The 19,251-nt window shown below is 42.5% G+C and overlaps 1 long non-coding RNA gene across 1 annotated transcript; it reads left to right on the plus strand.

Annotated features, from left to right (window-relative positions):
- The first annotated feature begins 13,863 nt into the window (after nt 1-13,863).
- LOC139575759 (uncharacterized) lies at nt 13,864-15,788 on the plus strand. Its single transcript, XR_011674999.1, has 2 exons — nt 13,864-14,398; nt 14,661-15,788. It is a non-coding gene; the product is annotated as an uncharacterized lncRNA (long non-coding RNA).
- The last annotated feature ends 3,463 nt before the right edge of the window (nt 15,789-19,251 follow it).

The following is a 19,251-nucleotide window of genomic DNA, read 5'->3' on the forward strand; positions in this document are numbered from 1 at the left end:
TGTATAAATTATTGTTGATAGAAAGTCTAGTTTGGAATCTGTTGCTCTTAAAATATATATATTTTTATTCTGAACTGGAATAAACTGATTGATCACCTAACACAGATGTAGACCAGAAAACAAGTTGGTTGAAGTTTTCAACAAGCATGTCTATTCTGGGCTCAGTTTGTGACTGCAACACTGAGGTCATGCTCAGCATTGAGTCTGTTCCTGTACTTGAGAACCCTGACTTGCATAGGTATGTGGTGCCAAACTGGATCAGAACATCTACTGCTTTCTCAGTCAGGCAGGAGACTGCTTCCTGCTGCAGATGAGCAACCCAGAACTGTGTGAGTGTTTGTCTTAAAAAGCATCTTGCTTCAATCAGTTTATTCCAGTTCAGAATAAAATGTATTACTTGTAACAGCAACAGTTCCAACCTAAACTTGTTTTCAGCAATAATTTCTACAGTAAAATGTACAGTCGGCCTGAATTTTTCATCTGTACTGTTTCTTAGGGTTGCACTATCAGTAGCTAGTTAGCTTGCTTTGGCTAATGTTAGCTATTAGCTGTGTAACGCTACAAGGCCAGGGGATTGTTTGAAAGAGAAACTCACATCTACTACTATGAGAGATAGTACTCCCTTATTTCTGCTTTTCTGCTTACCTGTTATAAAATGACAATGCCTTGCTAATTGACTTACTTTTTCACTTTCGAAGCACTGTTTCCTGAAGCATTCTACCCTGTTCTGAAATAACTCCCTGTTTAACGTTACCGTCATGTTGTGTCAGGACATGTCGTTTTATTAATTTGGTCGTGTCGAGAGACTCATTACTAAGCACTTCCCCACACAAAACAGATTGTGGGCGCTCCTCGATATTTCTCCAAGTTTGTATGAAAGAGACAAAAAGTCATCACTGTATTTGCGTTTCATGACGATTGAGCTCAGTCAGAACTTGTGGCTAGCATGAGTCCATTTACTGAATTTTCTGGACTTTAAATAATACTTTTAAGATCAATTGGATAAAACAATTCCTAAGAAGACCCACTTCTATCTGGAATTTTATTCCTCATCATGTCTTCTCTACTTTTGGTGGCCTTAACTTCACGTTGTTGTGCAATTATAATATTGACAAAATTCCAGTGAAACTTTCTGCTTTTCATCGGCAGGTTTTCTTGTCATGGTCCTTAATTTATAAACACAATTTTTCTCCACACAGATATTATATATGGAATAATCGGGATATATTGTATAAAAATACTTCTTTGTTTTTAGAATATTGGTTCCGAAATATTGGTGAGCCAAATGGTAAATGCAGAGGGTCTTTTACTCAGTTATAAGGAATTCTTATCACTTTACAAGGTCCCTGTAACACCTAAAGATTTTGCAATTGTTTTAGACGCCATTCCCTCAGGTGTTGCTCTGTTATTCAGGAACGTGTCAAGACCTGACCCTCAGAGCCTACTTTCTATTGACCCTGTTGACTCACCAGTAGGAAAGATTTGTTTCTCTTTTGGTCCATTCAACAACAGAGCAATACGAACCTTGTTTCAGCCTTATTGGAATGGATTTATTGATAATATCTGTTGGGAAAAAGTTTGGATGTTGCCACACACATACCTACTTGTTAACCAAATTAAGGAAGTATCCTTTAAAATGATTCATAAATATTATCCTGCCAACCATTATATGAAGAACTTTAAGGAAAACATCAACTCAAATTTCTCTTTTTGTAATGACCACCCAGAAACAGTGTTGCATCTTTTTTGGCATTGTATTCATGTAAGAAAACTGTGGCAAGACATCAGTAGATTTATATAATTGAACACATTTATGAAGATTTTACAATATTGTGGAGAGATGTACTGCTTGGATTCTTTACATACGATAAAAATAAGCTGAAACATTTTTATGTAATTAATTTAATTATTCTTTTGGCCAAATTTCATATACACAAATGTAAATTTACTAACAAAAACCCTACAAAAAGAAATTGAACTGTATTTTAAGACAGTTAAATACTCTACTAACAAAAAAGCTGTTAGAATTGTAAGTGTATGTATGTCCCTTAAGGTCCTTGTGTAATTGTAATGTGATATTGTACCCCCTAGCTCGATTGTCCGTTATATATAATCTATATATACTTGTGTTCCCTTATGTACTTTCTGTTTTGATTTGTTGTTAATAAAAAATAAAAATAATAATAAAATAAAAAAATATATAAAAAAAAATAGCATGAGTCCCTTTCATGACAGCGGTGTGTGATGGCGAGTGGGAATACCAAGTCAGTGGCTTGAACGACAGCGCTGCAGCGTGTGGGTCGCGGAGTGATCTTCAAGAAAACTGCAGAAAAAAGATCCAGTAAACAGCGAAGCACATGGGCATCTTCCTCTACAACCTCTCCCCAAACTGAGCAGAGACCGCTGATAAGCAGAGAGCGCACTGAACGGAGAGCGCCGTTGCACTTGGCCAAATTAATTCAATTAATTAAATAATTATACATTTACGTCGTGACCAACCATTAACAGGTCCGCGACCCATACTTTAAGAAACGCTGGTCTAGAATGTCATTGTATGCTGTAGAGTTAATATTTCGCTTCACTGGTCACATTGGCAGTAAACCTACCCTAACCAGAAACCGTGGATAGATGGCTGCCAATGTTTGTCTATTGAGATTGCATGGCTGTGTGCTCGATTTTCTATACCTGTCAGCAACAGGTGTAACTGAAATAGTCAAATCCACTCATTTGAATGGGTGTCCACATACTTTTGTATATATAATGTATCTTCTACTTATTATGAGATTAATCTCATCATTGACAACCCAATATTTCCACTGCTGATAATATGCTATGTGTGCATACAGTATCTGCTCATTCTGCAAAGGTATCTGGCACGATCAAATATCAATCTACTAATGTTCTATTGTAATTACTTAGGACTTTCATTATATTTCTTTAGGGGTTAGATCAGCTTTAATATTGCAGATATATATATATACATACACACACACACACACACACACACACACACACACACACACACACACACACACACACACACACACACACACACACACACACACACACACACACACACACACACACACACATATACTGTATATAAACATACATACACATACATATATACATATTTTTAAATATATATATTTTCCTTTATAATTTCCTGCAAACCCTACCACCCCTCCCCTAATTGGAGTAAACTAATAAACAATAACACTTATGCTTCTACTTCCAGCTTATATATGTGTAACGGATGTGAAATGGCTAGCTAGTTAGCGGGTACGCGCTAGTAGCGTTTCAATCAGTTACGTCACTTGCTCTGAAACCTAGAAGTAGTGTTGCCCCTTGCTCTGCAAGGGCCGCGGCCTTTGTGGAGCGATGGGTAACGATGCTTCGTGGGCGACCGTTGTTGATGTGTGCAGAGGGTCCCTGGTTCGCGCCCGTGTCGGGGTGAGGGGACAACGTAAAGTTATACTGTTACATATGTACATTTATGTACATTTTACAGACACAATCTATTTTACAATAGTTATATTTTGTTTGTTTTTAGTCCTGGCCTTCATCTATTTCTGATGTCCATACAATTTGATTTCTATTTGCCATATATTTTTAATTGTGCTATTTTACAAAAGTTCTGAACCTATATACATTTTACAGACACTGTATATTTTACAATTACTTTGGACTATCCTGGAGTAGGCTACAATATGCAGTGTTATCAAAAAATGACATCTTAAAACGGGAACAGCAGTAAAGGTTTGGTCACACAGATTGAGGATGTGAATACAGTTGCCTACTCAAGGCCCAAAGGTCATTTACTAGGTAAAAGTTGAGTGGGAGCACATTCTCTCTTGTACAGTAGCCTAATGACCTGGAGAAGAAAGGCAGAGCATGATAATATGCATACAGTGGCTTGCGAAAGTATTCACCCCCATTGACATTTTTCCTATTTTGTTGTCTTACAACCTGGAATTAAAATAGATTTTTGCCTACCACTGTGACACAAACAAGAAATAAGACAAAAAAAAAACTGAAAACTTGAGCGTGCATAACTATTCACCCCCAAAGTCAATACTTTGTAGAGCCACCTTTTGCAGCAATTACAGTGTAACGAAACTCTAATTCTTCCTCCTCCTCGGACGAGGAGAGGAGAGAGGGATCGGAAGACCAATTTGCAGCGAGGTATGATGACATGATATTCTTTATTCACAAGACGAAACTAAACACACGAAGAACACTTGATAATTTTACAAAACAACAAAACGACGTAGACAGACCTGAACGAGAGAACTTACATAAAACATGAAGAACGCACGAACAGGAACAGACTACATATACTAACGACAACGAAACAGTCCCGTGTGGTGCGAACATACACTGACACGGAAGACAACCACCCAACAAACAAACAGTGTGAAACAGCCAACCTATATATGGTTCTCAATCAGAGGAAAACGTCAAACACCTGTCTCTGATTGAGAACCATATAAGGCTAATTTCAAGTGACCTAAACATAGAAACACAAAACATATAATGCCCACCCCAACTCACGCCCTGACCAACTAAACACATACAAAAAATAACATAAAACAGGTCAGGAACGTGACATACAGCTGCAAGTCTCTTGGGGTATGTCTCTATAAGTTTGGCACATCTAGCCACCGGGATTTTTGCCCATTCTTCAAGGCAAAACTGCTCCAGCTCCTTCCAGTTGGATGGGTTCCGCTGGTGTACAGCAAGCTTTAAGTCATACCACAGATTCTCAATTGGATTGAGGTCTGGGCTTTGACCAGGCCATTCCAAGACATTTAAATGTCTCCCCTTAAACCACTCGAGTGTAGCTTTAGCAGTATGCATAGGGTCATTGTCCTGCTGGAAGGTGAACCTCCGTCCCAGTCTCAAATCTCTGGGAGACTGAAACAGGTTTCCCTCAAGAATTTCCCTGTATTTAGTGCCATCCATCATTCCTTCAATTCTGACCAGTTTCCTTGTCCCTGCTGATAAAAAATGGGATGGTGTTCTCTGGGTAATGAGAGGTGTTGGGTTTGCACCAGACATAGGGTTTTCCTTGATAGCCAAAAAGCTACATTTTACTCTCCTCTGACCATAGTACCTTCTTCCACATGTTTGGGGAGTCTCCCACATGCCTTTTGGCAAACACCAAACGTGTTTGCTTATTTTTTTCTTTAAGCAATGGCTTTTTTCTTGCCACTCTTCAGTAAAGCCCAGCTCTGTGGAGTGCACGGCTTAAAGTGGTCCTATGGACAGATACTCCAATCTCTGCTGTGAAGCTTTGCAGCTCCTTCAGGGTTATCTTTGGTCACTTTGTTGTGGTGCCATAATCTTTCCATTTTTTAATAATGGATTTAATGGTGCTCCGTGGGATGTTCAAAGTTTCGGATATTTTTTTATAACCCAACCCTGATCTGTACTTCTCCACAACTTTGTCCCTGACCTGTTTGGAGAGCTCCTAGGTCTTCATAGTGCCGCTTGCTTGGGGGTGCCCCTTGCTTAGTGGTGTTGCAGACTCTGGGGCCTTTCAGAACAGGTGTATCTATACTGAGATCATGTGACAGATCATGTGACACTTAGATTGTACACAGGTGGACTTTATTTAACTAATTATGTGACTTCTGAAGGTAATTGGTTGCACTAGATGTTATTTAGGGACTTCATATCAAAGGGGGTGAAAACATGTGCGCACCACTTTAACTATTAAAAAAAAAAAAGATTTAAACAAGTAATTTTCATTTCACTTCACAAATTTGGACTATTTTGTGTATGTCCATTACATGATATCCAAATAAAAATCTATTTAAATTACAGGTTGTAATGCAACAAAATAGGAAAAACACCAAGGGGGTGAATACATTTGCAAGGCACTGTAGTATTGTAAGAAGCAGCAGGTGATGCTGCAGTGATTGTTTTACAGTTGATTATGTCAGTGACCCGCTGTCCAGCTCTCTCTGATAAAGACACTCAATTCAATTTCAATTTCAATTCAAAGGGCTTTATTGGCATGTGAAACATATGATTACATTGTCAAAGCAAGTGAAATAGATAATAAACAAAAGTGAAATAAACAATATCAAATGTACAGTAAACATTACACTCACAAAAGTTCCAAAAGAATAAAGACATTTCATATGTCATATTATGTCATATACAGTGTTGTAATGATGTGCAAATAGTTAAAGTACAAAAGGAAAATAAATAAACATAAATATAGGTTGTATTTACAATGGTGTTTGTTCTTCACTGATTGCCCTTTTCTTGTGGCAACAGGTCACAAATCTTGCTGCTGTGATGGCACACTGTGGTATTTCACCCAATAGATATGGGAGTTTATCAAAATTGGATTTGTTTTCAAATTATTTGTGGGTCTGTGTAATCTGAGGGAAATATGTGTCTCTAACATGGTCATACATTTGGCAGGAGGTGAGTAAGTGCAGCTCAGTTTCCACCTCATTTTGTGGGCAGTGTGCACACAAAATGTCTTCTCTTGAGAGCCAGGTCTGCTTTCGGCGGCCTTTCTCAATAGCAAAGCTATGCTCACTGAGTCTGTACATAGTCAAAGATGTCCTTAATTTAGGTCAGTCACAGTGTTCAGGTTTTCTGCCACTGTGTTTAGGGCCAAATAGCATTCTAGTTTTTTGTAAATTCTTTCAATGTGTCAAGTAATAATTTGTTTTTTTTTCTCATGATTTGGTTGGGTCTAATTGTGTTGCTGTCCGGGGGCTCTGTGGGGTCTGTTTGTGAACAGAGCCCCAGGACCGGCTTGCTTAGGGGCCTCTTCTCCAGGTTAATTTCTCTGTAGGTGATGGCTTTATTATGGAAGGTTTGGGAATAACTTCCTTTTAGGTGGTTGTAAAATGTAACTTCTCTTTTCTGGCTGGTATCGGCCTAAATCTGCTCTGCAAGCATTATTTGGTGTTTTACGTTGTACACAGAGGATATTTCTATTGTCAAAGATTCACTTGCGGGTGAAGCACATTCCAGATGACGAATCTGATAACAGTGATTCTATTCTGACTAAACAAGCCACAGGGTTCTTTAAAAGCCCATCCCTCTATCCCTACATCCCCCTGTTCCTCCACCTTGCCATCGCATCATCAATTCATCCCTCCATTCCTACATCCCACCATCCCTCTGTCATCAGGCAGCGTCTGGTAATGAGTGTTTAATTAGATGGGCTGTTTCAATTATCAGCCAGCCAACAGTAGCACCAATTACACTACATATTATACAACCCATTGGGGTGGATACTGGCTTATGTAGCGGCATACTTACAGGGTGAATATGAACTCATAGTGTAGCAGTATACCTACAGGGTGAATATGAACTCATAGTGTAGCAGTATACCTACAGGGTGAATATGTAGCAGTATACCTACAGGGTGAATATGGCCTCATAGTGTAGCAGTATACCTACAGGGTGAATATGAACTCATAGTGTAGCAGTATACCTACAGGGTGAATATGAACTGATAGTGTAGCAGTATACCTACAGGGTGAATATGAACTGATAGTGTAGCAGTATACCTACAGGGTGAATATGAACTCATAGTGTAGCAGTATACCTACAGGGTGAATATGAACTCATAGTGTAGCAGTATACCTACAGGGTAAATATGTAGCAGTATACCTACAGGGTGAATATGGCCTCATAGTGTAGCAGTATACCTACAGGGTGAATATGAACTCATAGTGTAGCAGTATACCTACAGGGTGAATATGTAGCAGTATACCTACAGGGTGAATATGGCCTCATAGTGTAGCAGTATACCTACAGGGTGAATATGGCCTCATAGTGTAGCAGTATACCTACAGGGTGAATATGAACTCATAGTGTAGCAGTATACCTACAGGGTGAATATGTGTAGCAGTATACCTACAGGGTGAATATGGCCTCATAGTGTAGCAGTATACCTACAGGGTGAATATGAACTCATAGTGTAGCAGTATACCTACAGGGTGAATATGAACTCATAGTGTAGCAGTATACCTACAGGGTGAATATGGCCTCATAGTGTAGCAGTATACCTACAGGGTGAATATGAACTCATAGTGTAGCAGTATACCTACAGGGTGAATATGGCCTCATAGTGTAGCAGTATACCTACAGGGTGAATATGAACTCATAGTGTAGCAGTATACCTACAGGGTGAATATGAACTCATAGTGTAGCAGTATACCTACAGGGTGAATATGAACTCATAGTGTAGCAGTATACCTACAGGGTGAATATGGCCTCATAGTGTAGCAGTATACCTACAGGGTGAATATGAACTCATAGTGTAGCAGTATACCTACAGGGTGAATATGAACTCATAGTGTAGCAGTATACCTACAGGGTGAATATGAACTCATAGTGTAGCAGTATACCTACAGGGTGAATATGGCCTCATAGTGTAGCAGTATACCTACAGGGTGAATATGAACTCATAGTGTAGCAGTATACCTACAGGGTGAATATGGCCTCATAGTGTAGCAGTATACCTACAGGGTGAATATGAACTCATAGTGTAGCAGTATACCTACAGGGTGAATATGAACTCATAGTGTAGCAGTATACCTACAGGGTGAATATGAACTCATAGTGTAGCAGTATACCTACAGGGTGAATATGAACTCATAGTGTAGCAGTATACCTACAGGGTGAATATGGCCTCATAGTGTAGCAGTATACCTACAGGGTGAATATGAACTCATAGTGTAGCAGTATACCTACAGGGTGAATATGAACTCATAGTGTAGCAGTATACCTACAGGGTGAATATGAACTCATAGTGTAGCAGTATACCTACAGGGTGAATATGAACTCATAGTGTAGCAGTATACCTACAGGGTGAATATGAACTCATAGTGTAGCAGTATACCTACAGGGTGAATATGGCCTCATAGTGTAGCAGTATACCTACAGGGTGAATATGAACTCATAGTGTAGCAGTATACCTACAGGGTGAATATGAACTGATAGTGTAGCAGTATACCTACAGGGTGAATATGGCCTCATAGTGTAGCAGTATACCTACAGGGTGAATATGGCCTCATAGTGTAGCAGTATACCTACAGGGTGAATATGAACTCATAGTGTAGCAGTATACCTACAGGGTGAATATGGCCTCATAGTGTAGCAGTATACCTACAGGGTGAATATGAACTCATAGTGTAGCAGTATACCTACAGGGTGAATATGAACTCATAGTGTAGCAGTATACCTACAGGGTGAATATGAACTGATAGTGTAGCAGTATACCTACAGGGTGAATATGAACTCATAGTGTAGCAGTATACCTACAGGGTGAATATGGCCTCATAGTGTAGCAGTATACCTACAGGGTGAATATGAACTCATAGTGTAGCAGTATACCTACAGGGTGAATATGAACTCATAGTGTAGCAGTATACCTACAGGGTGAATATGGCCTCATAGTGTAGCAGTATACCTACAGGGTGAATATGAACTCATAGTGTAGCAGTATACCTACAGGGTGAATATGAACTCATAGTGTAGCAGTATACCTACAGGGTGAATATGGCCTCATAGTGTAGCAGTATACCTACAGGGTGAATATGAACTCATAGTGTAGCAGTATACCTACAGGGTGAATATGAACTCATAGTGTAGCAGTATACCTACAGGGTGAATATGAACTCATAGTGTAGCAGTATACCTACAGGGTGAATATGGCCTCATAGTGTAGCAGTATACCTACAGGGTGAATATGGCCTCATAGTGTAGCAGTATACCTACAGGGTGAATATGAACTCATAGTGTAGCAGTATACCTACAGGGTGAATATGAACTCATAGTGTAGCAGTATACCTACAGGGTGAATATGGCCTCATAGTGTAGCAGTATACCTACAGGGTGAATATGAACTCATAGTGTAGCAGTATACCTACAGGGTGAATATGAACTCATAGTGTAGCAGTATACCTACAGGGTGAATATGGCCTCATAGTGTAGCAGTATACCTACAGGGTGAATATGAACTGATAGTGTAGCAGTATACCTACAGGGTGAATATGGCCTCATAGTGTAGCAGTATACCTACAGGGTGAATATGAACTGATAGTGTAGCAGTATACCTACAGGGTGAATATGAACTCATAGTGTAGCAGTATACCTACAGGGTGAATATGGCCTCATAGTGTAGCAGTATACCTACAGGGTGAATATGAACTCATAGTGTAGCAGTATACCTACAGGGTGAATATGAACTGATAGTGTAGCAGTATACCTACAGGGTGAATATGGCCTCATAGTGTAGCAGTATACCTACAGGGTGAATATGAACTCATAGTGTAGCAGTATACCTACAGGGTGAATATGAACTCATAGTGTAGCAGTATACCTACAGGGTGAATATGGCCTCATAGTGTAGCAGTATACCTACAGGGTGAATATGAACTCATAGTGTAGCAGTATACCTACAGGGTGAATATGGCCTCATAGTGTAGCAGTATACCTACAGGGTGAATATGGCCTCATAGTGTAGCAGTATACCTACAGGGTGAATATGGCCTCATAGTGTAGCAGTATACCTACAGGGTGAATATGGCCTCATAGTGTAGCAGTATACCTACAGGGTGAATATGGCCTCATAGTGTAGCAGTATACCTACAGGGTGAATATGAACTCATAGTGTAGCAGTATACCTACAGGGTGAATATGAACTGATAGTGTAGCAGTATACCTACAGGGTGAATATGGCCTCATAGTGTAGCAGTATACCTACAGGGTGAATATGAACTCATAGTGTAGCAGTATACCTACAGGGTGAATATGAACTCATAGTGTAGCAGTATACCTACAGGGTGAATATGGCCTCATAGTGTAGCAGTATACCTACAGGGTGAATATGAACTCATAGTGTAGCAGTATACCTACAGGGTGAATATGGCCTCATAGTGTAGCAGTATACCTACAGGGTGAATATGGCCTCATAGTGTAGCAGTATACCTACAGGGTGAATATGAACTCATAGTGTAGCAGTATACCTACAGGGTGAATATGAACTCATAGTGTAGCAGTATACCTACAGGGTGAATATGAACTCATAGTGTAGCAGTATACCTACAGGGTGAATATGGCCTCATAGTGTAGCAGTATACCTACAGGGTGAATATGAACTCATAGTGTAGCAGTATACCTACAGGGTGAATATGAACTCATAGTGTAGCAGTATACCTACAGGGTGAATATGGCCTCATAGTGTAGCAGTATACCTACAGGGTGAATATGAACTCATAGTGTAGCAGTATACCTACAGGGTGAATATGAACTCATAGTGTAGCAGTATACCTACAGGGTGAATATGGCCTCATAGTGTAGCAGTATATCCTGCAGCTTAACAGAGCAGTACCTATAGAGATCAGTAACTGGAGGGGCCTGCAGGCAAAACCATCACATTCCTCATATTCGGAGGGATCTAGAAAATAAAAATAAAGAAGAGGAGAAGGAGTGGGAAAGGAGGAGGGGGAGAAGCAGTGGTGGAGAAAGAGGAGGAGGGAGAGGAGGGTTGTTGCTGCAGCCCCAGTACTAGTGCAGCAGAGGGAGAGGAGGGTTGTTGCTGCAGCCCCAGTACTAGTGCAGCAGAGGGAGAGGAGGGTTGTTGCTGCAGCCCCAGTACTAGTGCAGCAGAGGGAGAGGAGGGTTGTTGCTGCAGCCCCAGTACTAGTGCAGCAGAGGGAGAGGAGGGTTGTTGCTGCAGCCCCAGTACTAGTGCAGCAGAGGGAGAGGAGGGTTGTTGCTGCAGCCCCAGTACTAGTGCAGCAGAGGGAGAGGAGGGTTGTTGCTGCAGCCCCAGTACTAGTGCAGCAGAGGGAGAGGAGGGTTGTTGCTGCAGCCCCAGTACTAGTGCAGCAGAGGGAGAGAATATATGCGTGTGTGTGTGTGTGTGTGTGAGAGAGAAAGAGAGAGAGAGAAACAGCAGACTGACTGGCTGTGTGAGACTAACAAATGGTTGCCATGCAGCAGGAGGGGGGAACGTGCTTTTGGAGGGAGAGGTAGAGAGACAGAATGATAATGAAGAGGAGGAGGAGGAGGAGGAGGCAGCGAACCTGATGCTGAGCCATCTGACCAGCAGATGGGGGTTAGTCTTGTGTATCTAATGAGAGGACTATGGATGGAGAGATAGATTTACAGATGGAGGGATGGACGAGGGAGGGCTGTGTGTGCGTAGCGTGCTCTAGGAAACAGCAGTTCTCCAGTAGAGACAGAAACAGAACAGCAGCAACAGGTTGGAAAGCATGTCACGACAGCCTGTCTTCCTGCTGCCTACCTCTTCTCTACCCAACCACATCACATCTTCTGTCAACAGCACATCATCTATCTCTCTCTCTCTCTCCTGCTCTCTCTCTTTCGCTATAACTCGCATTCTCTTACACTCTCTCTCCCACTATCTTCTCCCTCTCTCTCTCTCTCTCTCTCTCTGAGCCCTCTTTCTCATTTTCTCATCTATCCCTCTCTCCCACTATCTTCTCTCTCCTCTCCCCCCCCCCCCTCTTCCCCACCCCTCCCTCTCTTGCCACCTGCTGCTCAGTCATGCCCCAGGCAGAAAGAGGCTAGTGTTGGTATCGTATGAGAGGTCTGTGAGGAATGAGGACTGCTCTGTCTTTTCTCCTTTCTGTTATCATGTGTTGTCAGTCTCCATCACCTCCTTTTGTGATGAGATTACACCATCTGGCCAGCTGCTACTCACAACAAGCAACAGGTACAGAGGCTTTCTCCTTATTATATTATGCATCACAATGCATGTGTGATGTCAGGTTTTTGTTTGATATCCTATCGCTTATATGGTTTATGCCATGATGCATTTTCATTTAGTTATGGCATCAATGGAGAATAAGTCGAATTGAATTGGACATACTTTGAACCGCATGTTATTGTTGTGCGGACTGTGTGTTTTTGATGTTATGACTGAACGTTAGATTGTCGTATATCTGTCTGTCTTCCTCTGTCTCTCTGGTGTGTATGTCCATGTTAGCGGTCTGCCGACTTCAGTTATGTGTAGGATGAACAGAGAAGCTGGAGCGTGTGGATGTTTTAACGTTGTGTTTGATTAGATATTTACAGAGGAGCTATTTATAGATTACTATTTATTAATGTTTCATTTCATTCAGTTCAATCATATGGATGTCCATTGGGTGGTTTCAATATGTACAGTTGCCAAAGTAAATAATTTATATTAAATTGTATGTTATAGTAAATTATAAACAGTACAGGAATTTCATCTCCTTATGGGATCCTTTTATGACAAAACATGCAGATATACAGTGAACAATCTAAGGTAAACGACTCCAACACAGCACCAACCCCCTCTCTTCCTCTGCTCTCTCTCTCTCTCTCTCTCTCTCTCTCTCTCTCTCTCTCTCTCTCTCTCTCTCTCTCCAGGTAGCATGCAGGCTTCTCCCCGTCTGGGCGTGTGTTCACCATGTGAAGCTAGCTTCCTGCTATGAGCGTGTGTTCACCAGGGTCATATTCATTAGTGTACACTGTAGCAAAATGGAAAACAAAAACAAGTGTTTCTCATTGGACAAGTCCAGGTAGTCCCCCCCTGTTTCAGTCCGTTTTCTTCAGTTTGGTGCTAGTGAACACCCCCCATGTGTAGCCTCCACTATAACCACTCCCCAACTGCTATGAGTGACAGTGAAATGCTTCTCAACTCCTTGATCCTGTCGGAGCAGAAGGCAGCATTTGCCTTCATAGGGATGTTGCTGCTGGTCCTGGGCCTGCTCATAGTCCGGTGTTTCAGGATCCTTCTGGACCCCTACAGTAGCATGCCCTCCTCCAACTGGTCTGACGGGATAGAGGGGCTGGAGAAAGGGACATTTGAATACGCACTGACCTAACATAGAAGGATACACACATCACATACATTGATTGCAGAGGCACGTATGCACGTACACAAGCATGCACACAGGAAAGAGTATGCATTCATGCACGTGCACGCAGAAAACACACACACACACACACCACAGACACATTAGATCCCAGCAGCCCCTGAAAACTGGAATGAATGAGCTGAAGTTGAAGCTGTTTCTGTGAGCTTTTACTGAAACTGTCCAGCTCATTGTCTTAGGTAGGCTTTGCTTTCGTCGTTCGAGGGACTACAGCGTCACGTAGGACTGACGCCACCTGTGGAAAGACAATGCGTTCCACATGGGTAACATGTTGGTATTGAGCCTGGTTAGAGTGGCCACAGAGAACCATGCCTGTGGAAAGATGGAGGTCTCAGGGAAAACCACCCATCTAGGGATTCATTTGGAGAAAGATGAGAACGGACTCATCCTGATCCTGATTCAGACAGGAGTAACATGGAGGAGAGGATCCCATCTTTCACATGGCTCTGCTCTACACAACACAACAATGTACGGATGGAAACAGGGTAAGACAAGGATACCATACCAGAGCTAATCAACCATCAAAGTGCTGTTTGCCTGTCATCCTAATGGATTGTTGTGTAGTAAATTAGGACGGTCCTATAGAACAAGATTGTTATATTACAGTAAGACTGATATTGACTGACCAACATTGTTCTGTTAATAATGTTAATAATGTTGATGATGATGGCGAAGATGAGGAGAAGGAGGAGGATGATGATGATAATGATGATGATATTTTTTTTATTTAACCTTTTATTTATCTAGGCAAGTCAGTTAAGAACAAATCCTTATTTACAATGACGGCCTACTTGGGCCAAACCCGGACGACGCTGGGCCAATTGTGGGACAATTATGCGCCGCGCTATGGGACTCCCAATCACGGCCGGATGTAATACAGCCTGGATGATGATGATGATGGTGATGATAACATGATGATGATGATGATGATGATGATGATGGTGGTGATGATGATAATAATGATGACGATGATAACATTGATGATTATAATGATAATGATGATAATGATGATAATGTTGATGACTAGTGCATTACATGTGTGTCATGTTCTTTTGTAAACCTACTGACCTGGCAGAGAGATACTATGTCTGAACTGTGATTTATCTGGACATGGTGTACGGAACTGTTTCTAATCAATGCAATAATGGTCTTCAGAGTGAGTACTGTATGTATGTACTGTTGATGAGAGAAGAGAAGAGAAGAGAGGAGAGGAGTCTGTCATCTCTGAGACAAAGGTTTTTAACGTTGGGAGAGTCTGTCACTGGCTGTCTGCTGAGGGAAAGGTTACTGGGATAATGATGGCGGAGGAGTGTTTATCCACACTGCACACGCCTCACCCTTCCTCACACCTCCTGCCCTGCACAGTCTCATCCCCTCCTCACCCATCCTCCCCTGCACAGGAGTCCCTCTCTCACCCCTCCTCACCCCTCCTCCCTTGCACAAGACTACCTCTCTCACCCCTCCTCACGCTTCCTACCCCTTCCTTCCTCTCCTTTATCTACTCACCCTTCCTCCTCCTCACTCTTCCTCACTCCTCCTAACCCCTAGGAATGGAGGAGAGAGCCCTCACCCAGACAGAAACAGAATGTTCATCTCAGAATGTTCATCTCAGTGCTGTGAATCTGCCTTACTGTGACCTATGGGTTTACGTGCCTTTGTTTAGAAATATTTGCCCATGTGTGTGTGTGCACATGCTTGTGTGTGTATCTGTGTGTGCATGCACGTGTGTGTGATCATGCGTGTATGTGTGCGTGCGTATGTCACGATGACTGATGATGGTGTATCTACTCACCTGTTGCTCAGAGCCAGAGGAAGAGACAACTCATTGCTGTTGGAATAAATCATGTCAAATAAAAACTACTTCATTTAAACAAATTCATTATTAATGCTTCCTGTGTCTACAAAATATATGATAAAACAATTCACACATCTATTCAATCACTTGTAGTCTTGAATACTAACATTGAAGTGATTGATGTATTACTGATATATGGACTAAAACGGATACCACAATGGCCCTCAAAGAACTTCACTGGACTTTATGCAAACTGGAAACCACATATCCTGAGGCTGCATTTATTGTAGCTGGGGATTTTAACAAAGCAAATTTGAGGAAAAGGCTCCCGAAATTCTATCAACATATTGATTGTTGTACTCGCGCTGCTAAAACCCTCGACCGTTTCTATACTACTTTCCAGAAAGCATATAAGGCCCTCCCCTGCCCTCCATTCGGCAAATCGGACCACGATTCCATCTTGCTTCTCCCCTCCTATAGGCAGATACTCAAACAGGAAGCACCCGTAGTGAGGACTATTCAACGCTGGTCTGACCAATTGGAATCCACGCTTCAAGATTGTTTTGATCACGTGGACTGGGATATGTTCAGAGTAGCTTCAGAAAATAATATCGACACATATACCAATACGGTGAATGAGTTTATGTATTACTGATATATAGCTCTCGCCAGTTCGTACAACACTACTGTTTCCAAGATGGCGTAGCAGTCAGACGTCTTTGTCTTGTCTCATCCCATGTATATATCTTTTCCTTCGCATTTTTTAGATATTTTTCCTAAACCTCAACTTCAAAATACTCTCCTGCAACCCGCCTCACCCAATGTGGTGTGGATCTGTTTTTTTTCTAAAGTATTTCTATTTACCTCCGAAACTGGAATACCTCAACTGAAGCTAGCTAGCTAACTAGCTACCAGCTATCAGCTATCAGTCAGCTAACCACTGCTAGCGGTCATCAGCTAACCTTTAGCTTGGAAAGCTCTCGCCAGTTCGTACAGCGCGTTTCAAACCAGAGCATACCAGACCTATTTTTCTCTCCATATCCCCGGATTCCTACCGCAAACTCTGAACCTTTTCATCTGGATCATGGCAGCTAGCTAACCGCAACCCGGGTTGACTACTCCTGGCTAACGTTTCCGTCCCGGAGCAAGCACCAACTAGCCTGGAGCTAGCCCATGCTAGACCCATCTCCCGGCTAGGGCTCCTGGGCTACTCCTGAAGCACACTCCTCGGCTACAATATCCGGACCCCTTCTACTGCCGGTACGGGGCACGGAACCCCACCGATCCTTCACGACTGGAATACCGACATAATCTGCCCGAGGATCCCAACAGGCCCCTCAGGCGCGACATCCCCTGAAGGCCCATTCTGCTAACTGCGGCCTGCTAGCTATCTATAGCATATTGGACTGTTAGCTGATCCATCGGCCAGTTTCTTGGACCACTATACCCATTTTGCCAATTGGACTTGGACTCCTCTGCTACTTGGAACCCTACTAATTCCATGACTGGTCTATCGACGTCACCGCACGAGGAGGCAAAAACAGACTTTCCCCCATCGCGACGTTCCTCTAATGCCCTTCTGCTAGCTTGCTAGCCCCGGCCTGCTAGCTTGCTTGCCAAGGCCTGCTAACTGCTAGCTTGCTAGCCCCGACCTGCTAACTGTCTGAATCGCCGTGTCCCCAGCCAGCCCAACCACTCACTGGACCCATACGATCACTTGGCTATGCATGCCTCTCCCTAATATCAATATGCCTTGTCCATTACTGTCCTGGTTAGTGATTACCGTCTTATTTCACTGTAGAGCCTCTAGCCCTGCTCAATATGCCTTAACCAACCACGTTGTTCCACCTCCCACATATGCGATGACATCACCTGGTTTAAATGTCTCTAGAGACTATATCTCTCTCATCATTACTCAATGCCTAGGTTTACCTCCAATGTACTCTCTTCCTACCATACCTTTGTCTGTACATTATGCCTTGAATCTATGCTATCGTGCTCAGAAACCTGCTCCCTTTACACTCTGTTCCGAACGTGCTAGACGGCCAGTTCTTATAGCCTTTAGCCGTACCCTTATCCTACTTCTCCTCTGTTCCTCTGGTGATGTAGAGGTTAATCAAGAACTGCAGTGCCTAGCTCCACTCCTACTCCCCAGGTGCTCTCATTTGTTGACTTCTGTAACCGTAAAAGCCTTGGTTTCATGCATGTTAACATTAGAAGCCTACTCCCTAAATTTGCTTTATTCACTGCTTTAGCACATTCTGCCAACCCGGATGTCTTAGCCGTGTCTGAATCCTGGCTTAGGAAAACCACCAAAAATCCCTGACATTTCCATCCCTAACTATAAGAGTTTCCGCCAAGATAGAACTGCCAAAGGGGGCGGTGTTGCAATCTACTGCAGAGATAGCCTGCAGAGTTCTGTCTTACTATCCAGGTCTGTACCCAAACAATTCGAGCTTCTACTTCTAAAAATTCACCTTTCCAGAAACAAGTCTCTCACCGTTGCCGCTTGCTATAGACCACCCTCTGCCCCCAGCTGTGCCCTGGACACCATATGTGAATTGATTGCCCCCCATCTATCTTCTGAGCTCGTGCTGCTAGGTGACCTAAACTGGGACATGCTTTACACCTCGGCCATCCTACAATCTAATCTTGATGCCCTCAATCTCACACAAATTATCAATGAACATACCAGGTACAACCCCAAATCCGTAAACACGGGCACCCTCATAGATATCATCCTAACTAACTTGCCCTCCAAATACACCTCTGCTGTTGTCAACCAAGATCTCAGCGATCACTGCCTCATTGCCTGCATCCGTAATGGGTCTGCGGTCAAACGACTACCCCTCATCACTGTCAAACGCTCCCTAAAACACTTCAGCGAACAGGTCTTTCTAATCGACCTGGCCGGGGTATCCTGGAATGACATTGACCTCATCCCGTCAGTAGAGGTTATTCTTTAAAAGTGCCTTCCTCACCATCTTAAATAAGCATGCTCCATTCAAAAAATGTACAACTAGGAATATATATAGCCCTTGGTTCACTCCAGACCTGTCTGCCCTTGACCAGCACAAAAACATCCTGTGGCGTTCTGCATTAGCATCGAATAGCCCCCGTGATATGCAACTTTTCAGGGAAGTTAGGAACCAATATACACAGGCAGTTAGGAAAGCTAAGGCTAGCTTTTTCAAACAGAAATTTGCATCCTGTAGTACAAACTCAAAAAAGTTCTGGGACACTTTAAAGTCCATGGAGAATAAGAGCACCTTCTCCCAGCTGCCCACTGCACTGAGGCTAGGAAACACTGTCGCTACTGATAAATCCACAATAATTGAGAATTTCAATAAGCATTTTTCTACGGCTGGCCATGCTTTCCACCTGGCTACCCCTACACCGGTCAACAGCCCCGCACAGCAACTCGCCCAAACCTCCCCCGCTTCTCCTTCACCCAAATCCAGATAGCTGATGTTCTGAAAGAGCTGCAAAATCTGGACCCCTACAAATCAGCCGGGCTAGACAATCTGGACCCTCTCTTTCTAA

Source organism: Salvelinus alpinus, chromosome 5 (genome assembly GCF_045679555.1).
Source record: "Salvelinus alpinus chromosome 5, SLU_Salpinus.1, whole genome shotgun sequence".
NCBI classification, from domain to species: Eukaryota; Metazoa; Chordata; class Actinopteri; order Salmoniformes; family Salmonidae; genus Salvelinus; species Salvelinus alpinus.